Here is a 24,611-nt window from a genome sequence, read left to right as displayed (position 1 = left end):
GCATGTGCGAGTCCATAACAATAGACACTGTATTTGCTATTCATGAGAAAGCTTCAGCCAGAGGCAAAGCAATGTTGCGCCTACGCCCCTATAGTGCTATACTCACCAAATCTAACCATTCATCCATTTTTTCATTTTCCGTACAAAATTCCCCGCTATATCGCCATTCAACATTCGTATCCCCCACTAAATCGCATATTTTTTCAAATATCGTTTTGTGTGCCTTTGTACAGTATACAAGCTATTTAGAGCTGCGTGCCCTCGGTGTAGTATCGTGATAGCCGACATTGGAAAAATTTGACCTAATGGTAGCGCATACAGAACTACTGTAATAACAATTAGACACCGCTAAGTGGCGGTGTCGCAATTCATTTATGTCAGTAAAACGTTAAATCGGGATGTCATATTTTGCCGTTTTAGTAGGGACAGGAAACTAAAGTGCAATCGTCAATTATGCGTAAGTAGAATTTCCTTGTGGCTCATCAGCCAAATTTAAATCTGTACCGCTGATTATGAGGAAAGGACAACACCAATAACTCAAAAACTTCTCAACGCTATATTAGTCATCGTAATAATTTCCCAGACTTTTATTGAGTATTAGATCATTTTCGTGCAACAATTACTGATACAATAAATAATTAAAACAACGATCTCAGCAGGCAACTACAATTATCCATATTGACTTAATTGACAATTTAAATGAACTAGTTTGCATATGATGTAGTGCTGTTTAAATTGGCTTCAACCTTGTCACTCTTAAGTGAGTCCACAGCAAATTTTTTTCTCTCAGTGACAAATTCTCCCGACAGAAGAAACAATCCTTGGGATGCCACGATGTCAACATTGTGTGAGTTTATAAAAGTGCACCTAAGATATATTGTGACATTTAGTGACACTAACTGCGACGATTCCAAGGTCTTCACGTAGATAGACGCAGCGGGAAATGTCGCAGAGCCGAGCTGGCAGTTTGTGCTTGCGATAATTTCATTACCCTGCCAGACTTGAGTCTTATCGTTTTGGAATTTTCATTTCCCAAAAAACATATGCAAAGATGTTTGGGCTAGAGGTCGGCACTCTGAGGCCTTCAACAAAATTTCCATTTTCTGATGGTTTGATGAAAAGCAGGATTTTACAACTTGTGGTAGTCTTTCAGTGGAATTGGAAATTACTAGGAGAGCTTTCAGGGAAAAGGTTCCCAAGGCTTTAATTGAATGAGGGATGATTAAGGCTAATGGTGTATTCAATAGCCGGAAGGTCAACCTTTGTGTACTTTGAACGAACGGACATGGGCATTGTTGATTGAGGTTAATCGCACATTACGACGGCTTGTAGCGGAAACGAGGACATCGCCTCCAGTTTAAAGTTCAAGACTTGTTTTTCTTTTCGCCAAACCTTCATCCTTTTATTTCGCACTCAAAGCCTCTCCTTGTTATTTCACGGACATATAAATAGGCAGTGAACGGTATTGTGGGATGTATTTGGGGGTCAGTTCCTCCAATTTGTTTGATTTGATGCCATTTTGCATTGCTGTGGGTTCCATTTTGGATTCAGCCGTCATACTTTTTTGCCATCACCGGTCTGGTTCAACAATCACACAGAATCAGGAGCAGGATTCAACATTATGAATAAGAGTAGCAAGTCAATAAGAATAAATCCACTGGGCACAACAAATAGATGTGGCACATATCACAATGGCTTCCTCAGCTGGGCCTCCCAGTGTGACTGATAAGTAAAACACACAGAGGTGACACAAAGTACACATTTTCAATCTGTGTCGGAGCGCTCCAATTCATCTCATTTCTGGCATGGGCACATTTCATGTTGTTGTTGTTCCCCTCCCAGGGAAGTCTGCATCCTGGTGTTTTGTGTGCACGTGCGCAGCAGCATTGCCAGGGACTGCAAAAAGGGAAAAAAAACTGGTGAGTTTCCTTTTTGTATTTGATGTACTTGAATCAGCAGCAGTTAGCTAGCAAGCAAATAAAACAAAAGTTTGAGGATTTTCAACAATGCTATCGTGCCGACACAGTTGCTTAAATTTAGAGGATATCGATTTACTAAAAACAAAAGCATAATTCATTTGCTCTGAGAATCTATCTCTCATCTTCTCACAAATCACTGCTTACTTTTTAATTATTTAGTCTAATTATTTTATGTGCTTCTTTTGCTCTTTCAAAAGTTGATCGAGGGATTTTTTTTTTTTAACAAAGCGGCTGCTGAGTAAATGCTGAAAATTGAATAAATTAAAAACATATTATTCAATGGCACGACTCAATTTGGACTGTGGACATTTAATTTCAGTCCAGACATTTTTATCTCGTAAAACAGGAAAGTAAGTTAAGAGCTTCCAAAAACTCATACAACAATTGTAAAGTTAATATCAATAAAGCGCCACATAGAGATAATCGGACTGTGCAAAATTAAATTCCAATCGGCAGTGCTACTTTTTGATGATCAATTATGTGTCATTTTCTGTCAGTGTCACAGAGGCCATGATAGGTCAGCAGATAATAGGACACGATCGGGCGCTTTGCTCGATCAGACGTCTGACCTGTGGCTGTGAAGACATAATTAGCCGTTAGCCAAACTAAATTGTCTAAATTGTAAATGACAGTTTGACGACTCTTTCAGGGAGAAGATTTCCAAAAACCCAGCCCAGCATGACATATCAATTAGTGACTGACGTAAATCCAACTCCAATGATCTTTTTTTTTAATTTATTTTTTTTAAATCCAGATTAGCTGCCATCCATATCTTGAGTGTAATCTCTTGGCAGTGTGAATGAACGCAGTTCATGAAGGAGGGTGAGGTAGTGCTTGAATAACTGCCCGAAGGAGCAGCCTCCTGAAGCAGGCGGCCCGGCAGACATGAGCCAGTGCCTTTCAAAAGAGCTCAAAGATAAGAAAAAGCTTGAGTGGGGAGGCAATGGACAAAAGGTCGCATTGACACCTTTTCCCTGCTGCACCGGAAAGTCAAAAAGAATCCACAGTGATGTGTTGCATGAGAATAGCGGAGCATATGGGGAAGCACATCTTCAAAAAGTTGAAACAGTGTAATAATATATGTATGTGTATATATAATTTGCCTGTATGCCCCTATGAGCCACAGTGCCTGTTACTTTTTTGCCAATAATTCAGTAAAGCAATCAAAACGGAAACACGTCTTCCCTCCTGCGACAATCTGGAGAAAAGTGTTTTTTTAATTATTTGCATATATATATATATTTTTTTTAATTTTTATATTATATATTTTCTGATTATTTGTATATATATATATATATATATATATATATATATATATATATAAAAAACTTCTCCTCAGCCCCCGTGGTCTCTTTTTCCCTTCAAGCTCGGGTCCTCTACCAGAGGGCTGGGAGCTTGAGGGTTCTACGCAGTATCTTTGCTGTTCCTAGTACTGCACTTTTCTGGACTGAGATGTCAGATGTTTTTCCTGGGATCTGTTTCAGCCACTCCTCCAGTTTGGGGGTTACTGCCCCTAGTGCTCCAATGACCACAGGTACCACTGAAGTCTTCACTCTCCAGGCCTTCTCCAGCTCTTCTCTGAGCCCTTGATATTTCTCAAGTTTCTCATGTTCCTTTTTCCTAATGTCACCATCATTTGGGATGGCTATGTCAACCACAACGGCTTTCCTGCTCTTTGTGTCCGGTTGGTTCGCCATTACCATTCTGTCTGTCTGGATCTGGAAGTCCCAGAGGATCTTGGCTTGGTCATTCTCTACCACCTTTGGAGGTGTTTCCCACTTGGATCTTGGGACCTCCAGTCCATACTCTGCACAGATGTTCCTGTACACTATTCCAGCTACTTGGTTATGGCGCTCCATGTATGCTTTACCTGCCAGCATCTTACACCCTGCAGTTATGTGCTGGATTGTCTCAGGACCTTCTTTGCACAATCTGCCCCTGGGGTCTTGTCTGGTGTGGTAGATTTGGGCCTCTATTGCTCTGGTGCTCAAGGCCTGTTCTTGTGCAGCCAGGATCAGTGCCTCTGTGCTGTCCTTCTGACCAGCTCTTTCTAGCCATTGGTAGGATTTCTGGATATCAGCCACTTCAGCTATGTTTTGGTGGTACATCCCATGTAGGGGCTTGTCCTCCCATGATGGTCCCTCCAGCACCTCATCTTCCTTTGATGCCCATTGTCTGAGACATTCACTGAGCACGTGATCCGTTGGGGCCTTATCCCTGATGTACTTATGGATCTTGGATGTTTCATCTTGGATAGTGACTCTCACGCTCGCTAGTCCTCGGCCTCCTTCTTTACGGCTAGTGTACAGTCTCAGGGTGCTGGACATGGGATGGAACCCTCCATGCATGGTTAGGAGCTTGATATCTGTGGTCTGTATATCCTTCTTTGGCCACCGTATGATTCCTGCAGGGTATCTGATTACTGGTAGAGCGTAGCTGTTAATGGCTAGGGACTTGTTCTTGCCGTTGAGCTGACTTCTTAGGACTTGCCTTACTCGATGGAGGTATTTGGCTGTGGCTGCTTTCCTTGTTTCCTCGTCAAGGTTGCCATTTGCCTGTGGAATTCCAAGGTATTTGTAGCTGTCCTCAATATCTGCTATTGTTCCTTCTGGGAGTGAGACCCCCTCTGTGTGGATTACCCTTCCTCTTTTAGTCACCATGCGGCCACATTTCTCAAGTCCGAATGACATTCCGATGTCAGAGCTGTAGATCCTGGTAGTGTGGATCAGGGAGTCAATGTCCCGCTCGTTCTTAGCGTACAGCTTTATGTCATCCATGTAGAGGAGGTGGCTGATGGTGGCTCCATTCCTGAGTTGGTATCCATAGCCCGTCTTGTTGATTATTTGGCTGAGGGGGTTCAGTCCTATACAGAACAGCATTGGGGACAGAGCATCTCCTTGGTATATACCACATTTGATGGTCACGTGTGCAAGTGGCTTGCCATTGGCTTCAAGTGTGGTTTTCCACTGTTTCATCGAGTTGGCGATGAAGGTTCTCAGAGTCCCATTGATGTTGTACAGCCTCAAGCATTCAGTGATCCAAGTATGTGGCATTGAGTCATATGCTTTCTTGTAATCAATCCAGGCAGTGCTCAGGTTGGTACGTCTGGTTCTGCAGTCTTGGGTGACTGTTCTATCCACCAGGAATTGATGTTTTGCTCCTCTGGTATTTTTACCAATCCCTTTCTGAGCAGTGCTCATGTATTGATCCATGTGCCCGCTGATCTTATCTGATATTATGCTCGACATCAGCTTCCATGTTGTGGAGAGGCAGGTGATTGGCCGGTAGTTGGATGGGACTGTACCCTTTGAAGGATCCTTCTGGATCAGGATCATACGCCCTTGGGTTAGCCATTCAGGGTGAGTCCCATCCCTTAGCAGCTGGTTCATTTGTGCTGCCAGGCGCTCATGGAGAGTTGTAAGTTTCTTGAGCCAGTAGCTGTGGATCATGTCAGGGCCTGGTGCTGTCCAGTTTTTCATTCCTGAGACTCTTCTCTGGATGTCTGCCACTGTGATGGTTACTGGGTTCTGTTCAGGGAGCTTGCTGTGGTCCTTTCTCAGAGCCACCAGCCACTGTGCATCCTTCTTATGTGATGCCTCCCGCTCCCATATATCCTTCCAGTACTGTTCAGTTTCCAGCCTTGGTGGGTCTGCTCTGCTATTATTCCCCTGCCACTGAGCGTACACTTTCGCTGGTTGTGTTGTGAACAACCTGTTTATTCGTCTGGCTTCATTCTCTCTTGTGTACCTCTTTAGGCGGCTGGCCAAGGCTTGGAGTCTTTGTTTGGCAGTTTCGAGTGCTTCAGGTATGGGCATCTGGCTGTATTTCTTGGGAACTTGCTTTTTCATTGCACCTTTCTGGGCCTCTGTCATTTGGCTCACTTCTCTCCGTGGTATCTTGATTTTGGCCTCTAGCCTTCTCTTCCATGGTGGGCACTGTTGTGGTCGCATATGGTCATTCTTCTTGTAGCCAAGCATTTCTAGGATCACTGCTGCTGAGGTGTATATCAGCTCATTGGTTTCAGTGATGGTAGCCGTAGGAATTGTTGTCAGTGCTGCATTCACATCTTCTAGGAGACTTTCTGAGGGTACTTCACTTAGCCTCTGCAGTGTGTATCTAGGTTCCCAAGCATTCATGCTCGCCATGATCTTGTTCTTCAGGTCAGTTGCTGCCTCGTTCAGCTTGATTGTGCTTATTGGGGTTTCATACCCAATCTCAGGACTTGTACATGGATTTAACTCGTCTCTGACCTGGTTGACCTTCGCTATGGCATTTGTGTTGTATCTCATCAATCTCGAGCTGTGATAGCAGATGTTGTTTATGGATATTGGAACATTGAGCTACTAGTTGCTTGGCCGATAGTGTTGACTGTGGGTATCGAAGTTGCCATTGTTCCCGCATTCTCCGCATGTAAACCCTCTTGCTCGGGTTGCTGGAGTAGTAGCATTCCAACAGATCCTTATTCTCGCATCTCGCCCATTTGTGTCTTGTTCCAGTAGCCCATTTTTCATCAGGGTGCTCTGGTTCCCCAGCACCTGACGCAGACCTTGTTTGTCCGGGCGACGTCTGAGCCGGCATGTCTTTCGTTTCTTGTACTCTCATTATCTCTGAGGTAGGCGGTATCGTTAAGGGTCTTGCCTAAGGACCCACACTGACTGTTGGTAAGGTAATCGCTCATTGCTCATATTGTGCCCCTGCCAGGAATCGAACCTGGGTCTCCCGTTTGTAAGTCATGTGACTTACTGATTGAGCTAGTCAGCCGTATATATATGTGTGTGTGTATATATATATATATATATATATATATATGTGTATATATATATATATATATGTGTATATATATATATATATATATATATATATATATATATATATATATATATATGTATGTGTATATATATATATATATGTGTGTATATATACACGTACGGCAGGGGCACAATATGAGCAATGAGCGATTACCTTACCAACAGTCAGTGTGGGTCCTTAGGCAAGACCCTTAACGATACCGCCTACCTCAGAGATAATGAGAGTACAAGAAGCGAAAGACATGCCGGCTCAGACGTCGCCCGGACAAACAAGGTCTGCGTCAGGTGCTGGGGAACCAGAGCACCCTGATGAAAAATGGGCTACTGGAACAAGACACAAATGGGCGAGATGCGAGAATAAGGATCTGTTGGAATGCTACTACTCCAGCAACCCGAGCGAGAGGGGTTACATGCGGAGAATGCGGGAACAATGGCAACTTCAATACCCACAGTCAACACTATCGGCCAAGCAACTAGTAGCTCAATGTTCCAATATCCATAAACGGCACCTGCTATCACACCTCGAGATTGATGAGATACAACACAAATGCCATAACGAAGGCCAACCAGAGCACCAGGTCAGAGACGAGTTAAATCCATGTAAAAGTCCAGAAGTTGGGTACGAAACCCCAATAAGCATAATCAAGCTGAACGAGGCAGCAACTGACCTGAAGAACAAGATCACGGTGAGAATGATCGCTCGGGAACCTAGATACACACTGCAGAGGCTAAGTGAAGTACCCTCAGAAAGTCTCCTAGAAGATGTGAATGCAGCATTGACAACAATTCCTACGGCTACCATCACTGAAACCAATGAGCTGATATACACCTCAGCAGCAGTGATCCTAGAAATGCTTGGCTACAAGAAGAATGACCATATGCGACCACAACAGTGCCCACCATGGAAGAGAAGGCTGGAGGCCAAAATCAAGATAGCACGGAGAGAAGTGAGCCAAATGACAGAGGCCCAGAAAGGTGCAATGAAAAAGCAAGTTCCCAATAAATACAGCCAGATGCCCATACCTGAAGCACTCAAAACTGCCAAACAAAAACTCCAAGCCTTGGCCAGCCGCCTAAAGAGGTACACAAGAGAGAATGAAGCCAGACGAATAAACAGGTTGTTCACAACACAACCAGCGAAAGTGTACGCTCAGTGGCAGGGGAATAATAGCAGAGCAGACCCACCAAGGCTGGAAACAGAACAGTACTGGAAGGATATATGGGAGCGGGAGGCATCACATAAGAAGGATGCACAGTGGCTGGTGGCTCTGAGAAAGGACCACAGCAAGCTCCCTGAACAGAACCCAGTAACCATCACAGTGGCAGACATCCAGAGAAGAGTCTCAGGAATGAAAAACTGGACAGCACCAGGCCCTGACATGATCCACAGCTACTGGCTCAAGAAACTTACAACTCTCCATGAGCGCCTGGCAGCACAAATGAACCAGCTGCTAAGGGATGGGACTCACCCTGAATGGCTAACCCAAGGGCGTACGATCCTGATCCAGAAGGATCCATCAAAGGGTACAGTCCCATCCAACTACCGGCCAATCATCTGCCTCTCCACAACATTGAAGCTGATGTCGGGCATAATATCAGATAAGATCAACAGGCACATGGATCAATACATGAGCACTGCTCAGAAAGGGATTGGTAAAAATACCAGAGGAGCAAAACATCAACTCCTGGTGGATAGAACAGTCACCCAAGACTGCAGAACTAGACGTACCAACCTGAGCACTGCCTGGATTGATTACAAGAAAGCATATGACTCAATGCCACATACTTGGATCACTGAATGCTTGAGGCTGTACAACATCAATGGGACTCTGAGAACCTTCATCGCCAACTCGATGAAACAGTGGAAAACCACACTTGAAGCCAATGGCAAGCCACTTGCACACGTGACCATCAAATGTGGTATATACCAAGGAGACGCTCTGTCCCCAATGCTGTTCTCTATAGGACTGAACCCCCTCAGCCAAATAATCAACAAGACGGGCTATGGATACCAACTCAGGAATGGGGCCACCATCAGCCACCTCCTCTACATGGATGACATAAAGCTGTACGCTAAGAACGAGCGGGACATTGACTCCCTGATCCACACTACCAGGATCTACAGCTCTGACATCGGAATGTCATTCGGACTTGAGAAATGTGGCCGCATGGTGACTAAAAGAGGAAGGGTAATCCACACAGAGGGGGTCTCACTCCCAGAAGGAACAATAGCAGACATTGAGGACAGCTACAAATACCTTGGAATTCCACAGGCAAATGGCAACCTTGACGAGGAAACAAGGAAAGCAGCCACAGCCAAATACCTCCATCGAGTAAGGCAAGTCCTAAGAAGTCAGCTCAATGGCAAGAACAAGTCCCTAGCCATTAACAGCTACGCCCTACCAGTAATCAGATACCCTGCAGGAATCATACGGTGGCCAAAGGAAGATATACAGACCACAGATATCAAGACACGGAAGCTCCTAACCATGCATGGAGGGTTCCATCCCAAGTCCAGCACCCTGAGACTGTACACTAGCCGTAAAGAAGGAGGCCAAGGACTAGCAAGCGTGAGAGCCACTATCCAAGATGAAACATCCAAGATCCATAAGTACATCAGGGATAAGGCCCCAACGGATCACGTGCTCAGTGAATGTCTCAGACAATGGGCATCAAAGGAAGATGAGGTGCTGGAGGGACCATCATGGGAGGACAAGCCCCTACATGGGATGTACCACCGAAACATAGCTGAAGTAGCTGATATCCAGAAATCCTACCAATGGCTAGAAAGAGCTGGTCTGAAGGACAGCACAGAGGCACTGATCCTGGCTGCACAAGAACAGGCCTTGAGCACCAGAGCAATAGAGGCCCAAATCTACCACACCAGACAAGACCCCAGGGGCAGATTGTGCAAAGAAGGTCCTGAGACAATCCAGCACATAACTGCAGGGTGTAAGATGCTGGCAGGTAAAGCATACATGGAGCGCCATAACCAAGTAGCTGGAATAGTGTACAGGAACATCTGTGCAGCCAACCGGACATTGTGGTGGTGGACAAAGAGCAGAGGAAAGCCGTTGTGGTTGACATAGCCATCCCAAATGATGGTAACATTAGGAAAAAGGAACATGAGAAACTTGAGAAATATCAAGGGCTCAGAGAAGAGCTGGAGAAGACCTGGAGAGTTAAGACTTCAGTGGTACCTGTGGTCATTGGAGCACTAGGGGCAGTAACCCCCAAACTGGAGGAGTGGCTGAAACAGATCCCAGGAAAGACATCTGACATCTCAGTCCAGAAAAGTGCAGTACTAGGAACAGGAAAGATACTGCGTAGAACCCTCAAGCTCCCAGGCCTCTGGTAGAGGACCCGAGCTTGAAGGGAAAAAGATACCACCCACGGGGGGTGAGGAAAAAGTTTTTTTATATATATATATATATATAATTTCCCCCAAAATGCGACCTGTACTCCGGAGCGACATATATGTTTTTTTTCACTTTATTTTGTGCATTTTATGGCTAATGCGACGTATATTCTGGAGCGACTTTTAGTCCGAAAAATACGGTATATATACTATATGCCCTTAATTGTCATTTTTCAATTTAATTGTACAACGAAATTGGGGAGATACATATACACACACATATATATACAAAATAAGAAAATACATATATATAATATAAAAATTAAAAAATATATATATACATGCAAATAATTAAAAAAAACACACCAAACATAAGTCATCGAGACAACAAAATACATTTGCAGGCGACCGTTAGTCGCCGTGGCGCTGTGTAACGGCTACTCATACGATGCGAGGAAAACTCAAAGGAGTGCGCCGAAGCTATCAATCAAACGGCGTACACACGAAACAAACCATGATCAGACAAACGGCCCAACAGTAAACAGTGGTAACAATGAAATGTATATACTCACTTTGTGTCAAAGACGCACACGATCACAGCAACACACTCAGTTGATAGAAAAATGATGGCGGCGCGTGCACACGCAGCGGCCACTCTCTGTCCCGTCAGTACGGTGATTTGTTCGTCTAATGAGTGTTCGTCCGACAATCTTATGTGTTCGTCTCGTCGTGCTTTATCGTGCTACAAGTACAGCAGGCAGGTTCTGCTCGACATCGGCAGAAGTGGGTTTTGCGGCGTTCTGGACTTTGAGGCGTCGACATTAAAGGCACTCGGACTGCTAAGTCCTGAAACGTCGCCGACCTCACCCGCTATTCCTCCCCCGGTTGGGAGCCGTCGGAAACGGTGTGCGAGGAGGCAGAAGAGGGGCAAGCGCGGAGGCGTCCGGGCCAGGCTGGCGGCCAACCCAGCGCGCCCGGCGGTGCCCTCCATTCTTCTGGCGAATGTTCGATCGCTGGACAACAAAATGGATTACGTTCGCCTGCTGAGGTCTACGAACCGGACGGTGCGGAACTGCTGTGTGCTCGTGTTCACCGAGACCTGGTTGAGTGACAACATTCCGGACTCTGCCGTGCATCTGGAGCGGCTAGTGTGCTATCGGGCGGACCGTGCCATTGTACGAGGGGGAAAGTTGCGAGGAGGTGGAATATGCATCTACATCCGAGAAGAATGGTGCCGGGACTCTGTGGTGGTATGTAAGCACTGCTCGCCGCTTGTGGAGTTTGTGATCATTAAGTGCCGTTCTACAGACAATTGGTAAAGGCATCCAGGCCGGTTCGGAGGCGGGTTCGGGTGTGGCCTGAGGGTGCCTCCGATGCACTTCGTGACTGCTTCGACACCACTGACTGGGACTTGTTTAGGCAGGCAGCCACCTACAACGATTGGACTGACATAGAGGAGTATACTGACTCTGTTACCTCTTACATCACGAAGTGCATCGATGATGTGACTTGCTCGAAATCCGTCATCACTCGCGCGAACTGGAAGCCGTGGCTGACGGGGGCTGTCCTCAGACTGTTGAGGGCCAGGGACAAGGCTTTCAGAGCGGGGGATGAGGCTGGCTTGAGGACAGCGAGGGCCGACCTGTCCCGAGGCATCAAAGAAGCGAAGAAGGCGTTCTCGTGCAAGGTCTCCACCCACTTCAAGGACAGCAAGGACGCACGTAGCCTTTGGCGGGGCATTCAGACCATCACGGACTACAAGCCCGCGCCGAGGAGCTGTGAGGGCGACGTCCGTCTGCTGAACGATCTGAACCGCTTCTTTGCTCGCTTCGACGCCCAGAACAGCACTTGCCCGCTGAAGACCACTCCCCCCCCACACGAGCAGCCCCTGCGCCTCTCTGCCGGCGGTGTGAGGAGGGCGCTTGCTGCTATTGACACCCGTAAGGCGGCGGGCCCTGACAACATCCCGGGTCGAGCGCTGAAGGACTGCGCTGGGGAGCTGCCGGGTGTCTTCACGGACATCTTTAACATTTCCCTGCAGCAGGCCATCGTCCCCTCGTGTTTCAAGGCTGCCACCATTGTTCCTGTGCCGAAGAAACCTGCACCGTCCTGCTTCAATGACTACCGCCCCGTGGCACTGATGCCCATCATCATGAAGTGCTTTGAGCGGCTTGTCATGGAGCACATCAAGTCCGTTCTCCCCCCCACCATTGACCCTTTCCAGTTTGCGTACCGTGCCAAGCGGTCCTCTGAGGATGCCATCTGCTCTTCCCTCCACTCGGCCCTCACCCACCTGGAGAGAAAGGACTCATATGTGAGGTTGCTGTTTGTGGACTTCAGCTCTGCCTTCAACACTATTGTGCCGCAGCGACTCATCTGCAAACTCGACGAGCTGGGCCTCAGTACCTCCCTCTGCAACTGGCTACTGGACTTCCTCTGTCAGAGGCCTCAGGTGGTGCGTGTTGGCGACAAAATCTCCGCCAGCATCACGCTGAGCACGGGGCCCCCCCAGGGCTGCGTGCTCAGTCCATTGCTCTTCACCCTGCTGACGCATGACTGCACTGCGACCTACAACGACAACCGCATAGTGAAGTTTGCTGACGACACGACTCTGGTGGGTCTCATCACGAAGGGCGACGAGACTCGGTACTTGGTCGGAAGTTGACCTTCTGACCACGTGGTGCAGGGACAACAACCTCCTGCTGAACGTCAATAAGACCAAGGAAATCATTGTTGACTTCCGGAAGGGTCACACAACACACCTGCCGCTGATCATCGACAGTGCTGTGGTGGAGAGGGTGAGCTGCACCAAGTTCCTGGGGGTGCACATCAGTGAGGACCTCTCCTGGTCCGCAAACACCTCGTCACTGGCAAAGAAAGCTCAGCGCCGCCTGTACTTCCTGCGGAAGCTCAGGCGTGCATGTGCTCCTCAGGCAGTCCTGTCTACATTCTATCGTGGCACCATTGAGAGCGTCCTCACCAGTTGCATCGCTGTCTGGGGTGGTAACTGCACTGAACAGAACTTGAAGGCCCTGCAGCGCATAGTGAATACGGCTGGTAAGATTATTGGTGCTTCGCTCCCCTCCCTGAAGGACATTTACACCTCCCATCTCGCCCGCAAGGCAACCTCGATTGCCAGAGATGTGAGTCACCCGGCTCACTCTTTGTTTGACCTTCTGCCCTCTGGGAAGAGGTACAGGAGCCTGCGCTCCCGCACCACCAGACTCGCCAACAGCTTCTTTCTCCAGGCTGTTAGGGCCCTGAACTCGCTACCCCCTTCTGCGTAGCGTGCGGCACTGTTGCGCTATTTTCGGGAATGTCTGCTGTACGCGCACTTGCTCCTTTTTTTCTGCTCCTCTTATTTATTTATTTATTGTTGTGTTATTTATTCATTATTTATTCAGCACGCTTTTGTTATACCTGTTTACTTGTTTGTCTGTTGTGAGCCATGTCTTGTCACCGTGGGATAGGGGGGAACGAAATTTCGGTTTCTTTGTGTGTCTTTGGCATGTGGAGAAATTGACAATAAAGCTGACTTTGACTTTGACTTTGATACCTGCAACTTTTGACTTACCGCTGCGCACAAGCTCCAACAACTGCGATAAGCTGAGGTAACTCACGCGAGACTTACGGCGTGGTGACGTAACTGTCCAACATTTTAACATCAATATAGGAACCTTTCTAACAGTTTCTCCATTTTCCATTATCCCTTCTCTTATTTTCTTCTCTTTTTTCTCACCGCTATTTTTCATTTTTCTTCTTCATGCTACCGCTATTTTTATTCTTCGTGACAGGGGTTCGCTTTGGCCTGGGGAGTTAAGTTCAGTATTTGCTTTAAACATATCTGGCGGCTTCTTGCGTTATGAATGGGCATAATGTCTGGACCCAGAATGTAAGACAACCCCCACTTTTTCAGTTTTATTTCAATGCAAAAAACACTGTCTTATATTCGGGCCAATACGGTGTACACAGTGGAGCCTCGGTTTTCGAACGTCCCGGTTCTCGAACAAATCAGTATTCGAACAAAAATTTCGAGATCTTTTTGCTTCGGATGTCGGACGAAATTCGGTTGTCGAACCTCGCGAGATGAGCCGAGAGGACCCGCATGCCAACTGACTCCGTTCGTTATTACGTTCTCGTTACTCTGAGGATTGCATCAACTCTAATCATGCCTCCAAAGGAAGCAAGTGGGAGCAGTAAAGCTATCCTAAAACACAAAGACGCTCCTAAAGCAATGTGACACTGAGCGCCCGGCGCGCTGCGGTTGCGCGATGGAACCAAATTAAGCTCCCTGCGCACTGAGGTCCATTTAAATTTTGGAAAGTACATTAGAACTTTAAAAATATTTTTTAAATTTTAGCGACTGCTCTGTCACAGCAATGCGACCAGCGCGGTGCAGTTGCGCGGTGGGCGGCGTGCAACGGTTGCGCGATCGGACAAAATTAAGCTCCCTGCGCACTGATGTCCACTTAAATTTTGGAAAGTACAGTAGGACTTTAAAAATATTTTCTAAATTTCAGCGACGGCTCTGTCACAATAATGCAACCAGTGCGGTGCGGTTGCGCGGTCGGCGGTGCGCTGCAGTTGCGCGATTGGACAAAAAAGCGCAAATGAAATGAATGAATTTTGTTTGGAACGGATTTTTTTCCCCCCATTATTTGTAATGGGAAACTATGACTCGGAATTCGAATGATTCACTTCTCGAACAGCCTTCTGTGTGTGTGTGTGTGTGTGTGTGTGTGTGTGTGTGTGTGTGTGTGCGTGCGTGCGTGCGTGCGTGCGTGCGTGCGTGCGTGCGTGCGTGCGTGCGTGCGTGCGTGCGTGCGTGCGTGCGTGCGTGCGTGCGTGCGTGCGTATATATATATATTGAAGGAATGGGGTCAAAATACAAAAAGTCCTGCCTAGCTACAAAACCAGATATGCTCAACCCTCATAGAATAAAGTACATAAGCAGATAAGTATATTCACATATTAAATCAATAAAAGAAACATTTTAAGCATATAATTATACCGACACACCAAATCAATAAAGAAGACATAACTAGACATTTTTGATAAGTGGTAATGACAAAGGTTTTTATAACTTTATGATCTGATATGTATTTTTGTGCACTTAGAAATAACAAATGTTTCTTGATATATTGCCTGAATAGCTCAGTGACCCTGAAGGAACTGTTTAATGCATGCCTGATAATTTTCTAAATCACAGACACTGCCAAAGTCGTCTAAAAATGTTCAGTACTTGATTGTATCTTATGTGTTGACTAATGCTAGACGCCAGCTTTCGATTACTAGTGAACGTTCTGGACAGAGGGAAATATTTTGCCTAACAAAGAAAAGATATGTTTGGAAGCATGATTAAACTAAGAATATGATGACGTAAACAAGTACATGGAGTATCAAAAGAACAAACAAACAAAAATATGGTAAGTGGTGAGTACAAACTTTGCATAGTCAGGGAACATTAATAAATTGATGATGTCACAGCCAAAAGCTCACATAATGCCGTACAAAATAACAAAATTGAAAGAATGATGAATGGGCGGTGTGCGACAGTGGGCGAAGTGGATGTATGTGCAAGAATGGTTTACAGGAAGGACGCTTGGAGATAAAAACGGCAGAGATGCCAGAGGAAGAGCGGCAGGAGGAAAACAACCAAGAACCCGGCCAAAGGTGATCGCCAAGGCCAAAAGACAGGACGAAAAACAACAGCCCCCACACACACCGAATCGCCCATAATCAGCACCCACCCCCACGGAACCAGCTCTCACCAAACCAGCACCCACTCCCATGGAATCAAACTCTCCTGCAAACTTGCCACATCCCCTGACTCATCACCTATCAAACTCGGCCCACACTGGCATGTGCAACTGAATATAAGCTGACAAAGAACCTTGGACATGGCCTTTTCTGAATGGAGACTTTCTGCTCTTGAGCATGGTTGCACAAAAGGCCCAGCGCTGTATTGTACTTTCTTGAAAACAGAGCTTTCTTAACAAGAATTGTGATTGAACTCAACCAACCTCTGTAAGTCAAAAATTTGTTTCGGTGTCTTAGCCTTTTTCTAAAACTGAAGAAATAAAACGAGCACGCGGTGAGTAAATTGGATAACAGATAACATGGCTTTTGCCGTGAGGCGCGGATAGCGCGCTTCCCAAATTGTGGACCAAATCCAACTATATATACATTAGTGCCCAGTCAATAATTCTCCATCATTCCAACATGCAATAATAATTATGAGTCCATAATGCACAAGCTGGTGACCTCATTTTCTATCGAGAGGAGTCAGGCTCATTCTTAATATTCAACAGTGCACTAGAACAGTTCTTGGAAAATAATCACTATTGGGAGTAATTTCCTCCCCGGAAGGCATATAATTTGATTTCCCTTATCAAGGTTTTCCCTCTCCCACCACGCTTGTGTGAACATGATTGGCTATTACTAGTGTATGCTCGAAACATGTCGCAACCGCTGCGTTGATGGATTCGGAGCCTTATGTTTTTGGTTTCAGGCCGACATTGTTGGTGAAAACATTCACAAAGCCACAAATGGCTTCATAAAAATCCCATGCGTTGGACGCTTGCTCTTCAAAGCCCTCACTGTTGGATTTGTAATATTGAAGTTGTACCCCAACCTTCACTCTCCGTGTCATGGTGTCAGAAAGAGGCAGACATATAAAATCTCATAACATCAACGAGACGGGCCAGCCATCACACCTTCAAGGATCTTAAATCCCAATGCCACAAAGGGAGAAAAAAAATATTCCCTTCACTGTCAATTTGCCAATTCCGTGAACTGAAACGGTCAGTTGCTACAAATAAAATATTTAGCGTCAGACGTTAGCATTAAGCTAGCAGACTTTCTTGACACCAAATTGGTAGAATATTTTGATGTTAAATTAAATCTATTATTTTATTTTAGTTTCAGAAATAGTAAATATAAAGATTAATGGCATTTCCAACAGAGTAAAACAGACACACAAAGGAATCCCATCTCGCATTTATTTCCATCTTCCTCATCAGTATTGTCACTGAAAATAACCCCAATCAACGGTGCAAAATCAAACTTCTCGCCTTTTCATTTCCTCCCCACAATCAGAAAGTCACATTGTCTCTGCTCCCAAAATAAAATTCAATCAGAGGGGCACAAACATCTCTAATACATTAAAGGAAAATGTGTTTTTGGGAGTTTGCAAACATATTTTTTAAGGTTGTGTTAAACTTATAATCATATTAATATCTAGTATTGAAGTGCTCGTGTGGATTGGTGGGGGCCGAGGAATGTGCAGGCAAACTGCATGAACTTGTTTTCTTGGAAGTGTTGTGTATAGGCCCAGACAGGGAGTACCGGACGAGATAATCTCAAGGTCGGTGAGGATCGAGAACAACAGCACATCTATGGGACTGGGCATCGAGGGGAAAACCCAACCGCCTGACCTCAGCGACACCTGGACGGGGAGGAGATGGCCATCCACCAATCATCTCACAATATTTTGCATGCTTTAATATTCATATTGTGTTTCTTTAAAACTGGGCAACCCGGAAGAATGTGTCGTCTTTTGGTGGTCACAAAAACGCACGAGCTTTAGTGTGAGGGACCCGGGACCCAGGCCTGTATTAGTGCGCTTTGTCAGGAATAAATAATTGGTAAATTTGGTCTGATTGATCTACTGGTCTTCTCTTTGACAGAACGAACTCGCAAAATTGTTAGGTGCGCCAGTGTGTGGATTAGGACATAGCAATTTATGTGTTAAGTGTTGATCGCAATTTGGAGTCAGATCAATAACTAGAATCCGTAACCTAACAATTTCTTGGTGACCCTGACGTGATGTCAAGAGAAGGGTAATTGACAACTCGTGGTCTTTAGCCAAGACACCGGACAGTGTCAGGGACACTGTCTCCCGGTCGGCGAACCGTTTGGAATAAGCGCACAACGTTGAGCTGGTACGACGTCTCCTCATCACCGATAAGGTAAGCAGAATACCTGTTACTATAAGTCGAAATGCTGCAAATTGAAAGAGGAAATTTAAGAGGAGACTGTCGTTCAGATCAAATAAGGTGTGCATGATGTTAAGATACATACGGTGAATAAGTTTGGAACTTACGTGTGTAACGTGTACGGTAAAGTCAGGGACTTACGCGTACTAAGGATAGGTCAGGGACCTAGTGCTTTGTCGTGGCGGACAAGGGTGCGGTGACGATCGTATTCAAATAGCTGGGGTTAATAAAGAGATCCCCGAGGGGAAGTGAGGCCTCCTCAAAAAATATCCGGTGGTAACAGTTCCTCCTGTGAGAGATCAGACCGCTAAAATATCCAAAATGAACCAAATTGGGGGGAGAGTGTGTGTGCGCGCAGAGGATCCTCATGAGTGGGTGTGTATATCAGTGTGTGTGAGTGAGATGTGTGTTCTATGGAAGAAATCAGTAATGGAGAATGTTTAGGAGGCTTTTGAGCGATAATAGGGAAATTGAGAAGTGTACAATGGTGTGTTTAAGTTGGTTAGAGAAACTAAGATGAGCAAGGTGTGGCAGTAGAGAAAATAGGGCGTGTGTGCAATAGAGAAAATAAGACGTGTGTGGCAGAAAGTTACTAGAACGGTGGCTTGATAGGATGAGAATAAGAGACAACAAATGTTGTGTAGAAGACATTGAAAGATGTCAAATGTGAACATGATGAAGGGCGCAACAGCAAAGTTGGCCTGCCCTTTGAGAAGTTGAGACTGATGAGCGTGCCTGCACTCGCGCGTAGTCGCGGGTCTGGGCTGTGCGCGTGGGCCTGTGCTATGCTCGTGCGGGCGGTGGGCCGGCATCATGATTGTTGCAGGAAATGGCCAGCCTGTAACCGGTCAACATTGATGCCGCGACCCCCCCCCTCGCACGGGGGGGTGCTATGGCCCGGGCGGGGCAGGGACAGTGTGAGTTTCTCAGTGAATGTTTGAAGCAGTGAGATTGAAGGAATGTATATGCTGATGTGGAAGCGCAAATTGTGAATGGTATTGACCGATAGAAAGTGGCAAAGAAGCTACATGAGAGATGGATTGTGCGTGCGTGCGTGCGTGCGTGCGTGCGTGCGTGCGTGTGGATGCGTGTGTGTGTGTGTACGTGCGATTGTGTGCGCGCTCGGTGTGTGCGTTTATGTGCACACCCTGTGTGGGTGCAGGCGTGTGAGGAGGAAGACTGCATGGATCAGAGAATGTTCAAGAAAGGGGGGGGGCTAACTCGTAAATAATGAGGAGCTATTGGGAGTAACCTGTTTGTCCTTTCTTTAAGGTTAGGTTAAGTTAGCAACATGAGCGATTTAGAGGTTCAAAAGAAAGACAATTAAAAGAAAATAACATTTTTGATTTGGACAATTGCAGGCTAACAGGAGCATAGATTGTTTTTGTTTGTTTTTAAAGATATATTTAACAGTTTATCTCGGTGCAGTAAGGATATAGCAATTTTGAAAGACTTAAAATTAAAAGCAAAATTACATTTTAATTCTGACACATGCCAGCTAACATGAGGATGGCAAATAAATGAATAAATACTCGCTCAAATGCGGCATGTGTTTTAAATTGGGCGATAAGACATTCACTTTCAAGCACTATCATTTAGCGCTGCTGACAACAATAATTTATGAGATGGTAAACCAAGGAGGAGTGTCATAGTTGGAACACAGGCGCTGTATGACCTATAGATTGAACAATAACATTCACCGCATATACAACCATGTTGGTAGATTGTTAAATTACATTACAGTTTATTATAAAGGATTTCGGAACTTTATTTGATGATAAACACTGGAACGAGGATTTTAGCCGTGTTAATGGGTAGGGTGGATGGATTACTCAAAAAAAAAAAAAAAAAACATTTGATAAGGGCGGCTTGATAGTAAGATGATGAGTGTGCGCAACTGATAGGATACAAAATGTTAATAGGAAGATTTGGGGTGTAAGGAACAAATACTACACATGAAGACTGATAACACGAAGATAGTTTTGTGAAATTTGTGTCCCAGTGTGTTCTGCCCTAGCGCATGGCACAAGTCCTGAACTGAGTCCTTGTACTCTACTGGCTGCCTCAAAATCAACAGAGGACTGTCCCTGGTCATGAGACACCTTTGACCTTTGGGAGAACAACAGGAACTATTATCATGCTTGAAGGGGGCAAGCACGGCTCTTCACAGGACAAGAACCATACAGTTGGTGGAATACACACAGTCGCAGATAAAAAAAATAGACTGAAAGAACAAAGACAAGATGGATGCATTTGAGAATGGCGGACGGTCCAGCCCTGAATCATCATCATGAGAATCTAAGAGGAGAGGCTGCTAAAGACTTGCACGAGTCACATGAAGTCAAACTGGACACATTGCTAAAGACTGCTGAAGCATTACAAAGTTGGTGGAGTGTGGGACAAAAGGGATGGAAGTGTGTTTGGGTGCTGGGGCAGACATAACTGAGGAGTTTTGATAAAAGAGGGAATAATAAGGATGCTTATTGACACTGAAACGGGGATAAAAAACAAAATACATAGATATGGTCAGTGAAGATGCACTGACAAATTATACGACAGCGTGATCAGAAACTTTGCAAAGTGGACATTGATCAATAGAAATTAAATAATTTGAATCATACATTTTTATATGTAACTTAGCATTTCGAATACATAATTAATCTAACTGAAATAATGAAATTTTATAATTGGACCAGTGAAAATTTGGATTCGGGCAACAGAAGGCTGAATTGCTAAACTTAATTGACCTTTATCAAAGCAACAGAATTTAATTACACATCAACTGCGACTGATTTATAGGATGCATATTTCAGCTTGAAGGGGTGAGGGGCCATAAGAAAGTTGGAATTCTGGATAGTCAGCAAAATAGTAATAAAGGGCACTACTTAATTAAAAAAAAAAGAATACAGTAGGGCTTTAAATAACGAATACATTGACATGACCCTTGCGACAATTGATTTAAATGGCAATTTATGATAGGCATTTGGGGTTAGGATTAAAAATCCATCCATCCATCCATTACTGGTGCGGCTTGTCCTTACGAGGGCCACGGATGATTAACAATAATAACTAGAATTATTAATTTCCGTAGAAATTGCGTGTGAAGGCGAAGAGGCTGAATAAAAATTCGGGGAAAGCCACAAGATTATGTTTAAATTTGGAACGTGTTGAATTGGTCAGAAAATTGATAAAAATATAGAAAGAATTTTGTAAAATTGGGCGTGAATTTTAAAGTTGAAAATTTGAGAGGGGGGAGTGAGACTCGCCAAGAGGGGCAATAAAGTGAAGCAGACTGAGAAACATATTTGAGCTAGACAACAGGAAAAAGGGGGAGAGCCAAATGATGACGTAAAAATCCAGAGGGAATAGTCGGACCCATCTTTATTGAATTTAATTAGGATAAGTAATAGAGACCGAGTTTGTAGGAGCAATCTGAGGTTATGGAGGCTCCCCTGACACGCGGGTCCCACAGTCGGCCCCCCCAGATAGACATATATGACAATTTGCGATGAATCTGATGGGCGAGTTTATGGAAAATTGAATTGGAGATTTTACAATAGGTCATGTTGACAAGTATGTCCAAATGTGAAGAGTTACTATTAGGAGTCAATGTTTGCCTGCACACTAACATACTAACTTTGAGTGTGTGTGCGCAGTATGATTGGCCAGAGAGGTCTGAAGTTGGGGTGATGTGTTTGCAATTGAGGATAAAATTCCTCTCACCTGAAGGGGTGGTACAGACTGGAGGGTCTGGAACTGGTAAGTGATGAGTTCTGACCGGAACCATGGCTCAATGATCAATCAGGGGCACCATCGACAACAAAACGGTGTGATGGAGAAGGCCCATTTCAGTGATATGGTCAGACAAGACAGAACTAGTATCGAACAGCAAGACTTTGGACGATTTGACGTGTGACGACTTTGAGCTCACCCGACGGGGTGACGGACTAGGTGGACAGTGACCAATTGTTTGACGCTTGAACGTGTTTGCGACAATAGCACGCTCTGCTTTGTTTTTCTGTGTGACTTGATTTTTTTTTTTTTTTTGCAGCACCAGCTACCAGCCAAGGAGCGGATTGCGCGTTGCTTGCATAACTTGTTTTCATTCTTGCAGGTTGTCGATTGCGTTCGTGGAAAGTTTGTGTTGGATTTACAAGAATATGTTAACCCTTGCCCTTTTGGTTTTTATGATGAACTTATTGATGACGTGGTTTTCAGGACATGATCCGCGGGCGCCAGGATTCATTTTATGACTGTTTTTGTTTTGATACTTGATGTCTGTTTTTGTTTTTGTGTGTACAGATGTCCGCTGTCGGCAGGGCTATAAGCTCACTGACAGGAGGGCGATGATTTTTGTTTGTGTTGCCGAGTGTGTGTGGTGGACAGTCAAGTTTCAAGGACTTGGGGTGACGGTCCCGGGGCCCAGATGGGAGCTAGAGGTTCCGCGGGCCTGGCTACAATGAGAGTGGTGATGAGAGGGGACGCTTTGCAGGTTCCTTTTGATACGTAATGACACATTGGGTGAATGTGTCAAAGGGGGAGTGGTAAAATAGAAATGGGTGAGTAGGTTTCAATTTGTAATTGTGATATACAAAGTTTTTTCCAAATTCACTTGTTTTCAAGCTTTAACAGGACATGCCAGAATTCACCCAGCAGTGATGGAAGGAGCAGAGGAAGACCAGTGACATCTGGTTGTGGTGTGGTGATGACAAATTATAGGATCTCTTGCCGAAGAATGCATCAGGTATCTGTGCCCTCGTGTCTTTGATAATGCCTGTGGTGGTTGTCCCCATTGAAATACAGAATCTCAATTGGGACCTGGAGTCCCCACTGGCGGGGCTCCTGAAGCGAGCCAAAAGAGACGTTTTGCCCCCGTGATTGAGCGACGACGATCCCACATATATTGACACTATAGGAGTGCCCCGGGGTGTGTCAGATAAGTATAAACTCGTTAATCAAGTGTTCTTGGGATTCGAAAGTATCTTCCTATGGATCACCCCCAATAAAATGTGGACCGTACTAATTACTTTCATTACAATGTCCAACGACTGGGTAATTATACAGCTGAATCATTTGCCGTAGTTCATGAACAATTGGCTGCAACGTTGTTAAGGGCGTTCCAAAATAGAATTGCGTTGGACAGGCTATTGACTAAGGAACATGGTGTGTGTGGAATGTTGGGTGATGCATGTTGTACTTTCATCCCAAACAACACGGCACGAGGAGGCCGACTGATCAAGGTGTTGGAAGGACTAAGGACACTGAACAAAAAGATGAAAGATCATTCAGGCCTACACACCGATATTTGGTCTGATTGGATGAAAACGTTCGGAAGCTGGAAAGGCCTCATCATGTCTGTGCTTGTTACTGTGGCTATTTTTACTACAGTTATGATTTTATGCGATTGTTGTTGTATTCCATGTATTAGGTCACTCACTGTCCGGTTGATCGAGAAAACCGTTGGCCCGTTGCCACCGATGGGCCAATATGCCCTGGTGACTCAACATGAGCAGCGGGGGGAAGGAAGGATCGACAGCGCGCTGGTAGCTGTTTGCTAGGGTAACGGGTGATGACCTCATAAATGAGGTCATGAGAGGGAATAAAGGAAAATGTGTTTTTGGGAGTTTGCAAACATATTTTTTAAGGTTGTGTTAAACTTATAATCATATTAATATCTAGTATTGAAGTGCTCGTGTGGATTGGTGGGGGCCGAGGAATGTGCAGGCAAACTGCATGAACTTGTTTTCTTGGAAGTGTTGTGTATAGGCCCAGACAGGGAGTACCGGACGAGATAATCTCAAGGTCGGTGAGGATCGAGAACAACAGCACATCTATGGGACTGGGCATCGAGGGGAAAACCCAACCGCCTGACCTCAGCGACACCTGGACGGGGAGGAGATGGCCATCCACCAATCATCTCACAATATTTTGCATGCTTTAATATTCATATTGTGTTTCTTTAAAACTGGGCAACCCGGAAGAATGTGTCGTCTTTTGGTGGTCACAAAAACGCACGAGCTTTAGTGTGAGGGACCCGGGACCCAGGCCTGTATTAGTGCGCTTTGTCAGGAATAAATAATTGGTAAATTTGGTCTGATTGATCTACTGGTCTTCTCTTTGACAGAACGAACTCGCAAAATTGTTAGGTGCGCCAGTGTGTGGATTAGGACATAGCAATTTATGTGTTAAGTGTTGATCGCAATTTGGAGTCAGATCAATAACTAGAATCCGTAACCTAACAACATCAAACTAATCAACACGCCGCATTGTTTTTGGTCTCAGTAATCGTTTGCTCTTTGACGATGAAATCAACCTGCTGTATCTTTTGACTTCAGCAACTAATAGAAGCAATATCCAAAAACTGCAATATAATACCGATTCATTGTTTCAGCGTCAGTTGCGTTACTGTTTTTCAAATTTTCTCCGCTGGTTCCATCCACTCAATCTTGTTCTCGTGTCATGGAAAATT

General features: G+C 45.2%; 1 protein-coding gene across 7 annotated transcripts in view; it reads left to right on the top strand.

Annotated features, from left to right (window-relative positions):
* utrn (utrophin) overlaps positions 1–24,234 on the top strand; it is a 115,397-nt gene extending 91,163 nt beyond the window's left edge. For 4 of the 7 annotated variants that reach the window (XM_088361746.1, XM_088361748.1, XM_088361747.1 and 1 more), the window contains 2 exons: positions 1,843–1,919; positions 15,018–24,234. The gene's annotated coding sequence lies outside the window, so the exon portion shown is untranslated. The remainder of the gene's footprint in view (positions 1–1,842; positions 1,920–15,017) is intronic. The other 3 variants (XM_088361743.1, XM_088361745.1, XM_088361744.1) reach the window with 3 other exon arrangements.
* The last annotated feature ends 377 nt before the right edge of the window (positions 24,235–24,611 follow it).

Source organism: Syngnathus floridae, chromosome 19, assembly GCF_059516105.1.
Source record: "Syngnathus floridae isolate MCC-2025c chromosome 19, RoL_Sflo_1.0, whole genome shotgun sequence".
In the NCBI taxonomy this organism is placed as follows: Eukaryota; Metazoa; Chordata; class Actinopteri; order Syngnathiformes; family Syngnathidae; genus Syngnathus; species Syngnathus floridae.
The sequence above is the reverse complement of the archived record's forward strand: the minus strand, read 5'-3'. Positions and strand labels throughout refer to the sequence as shown.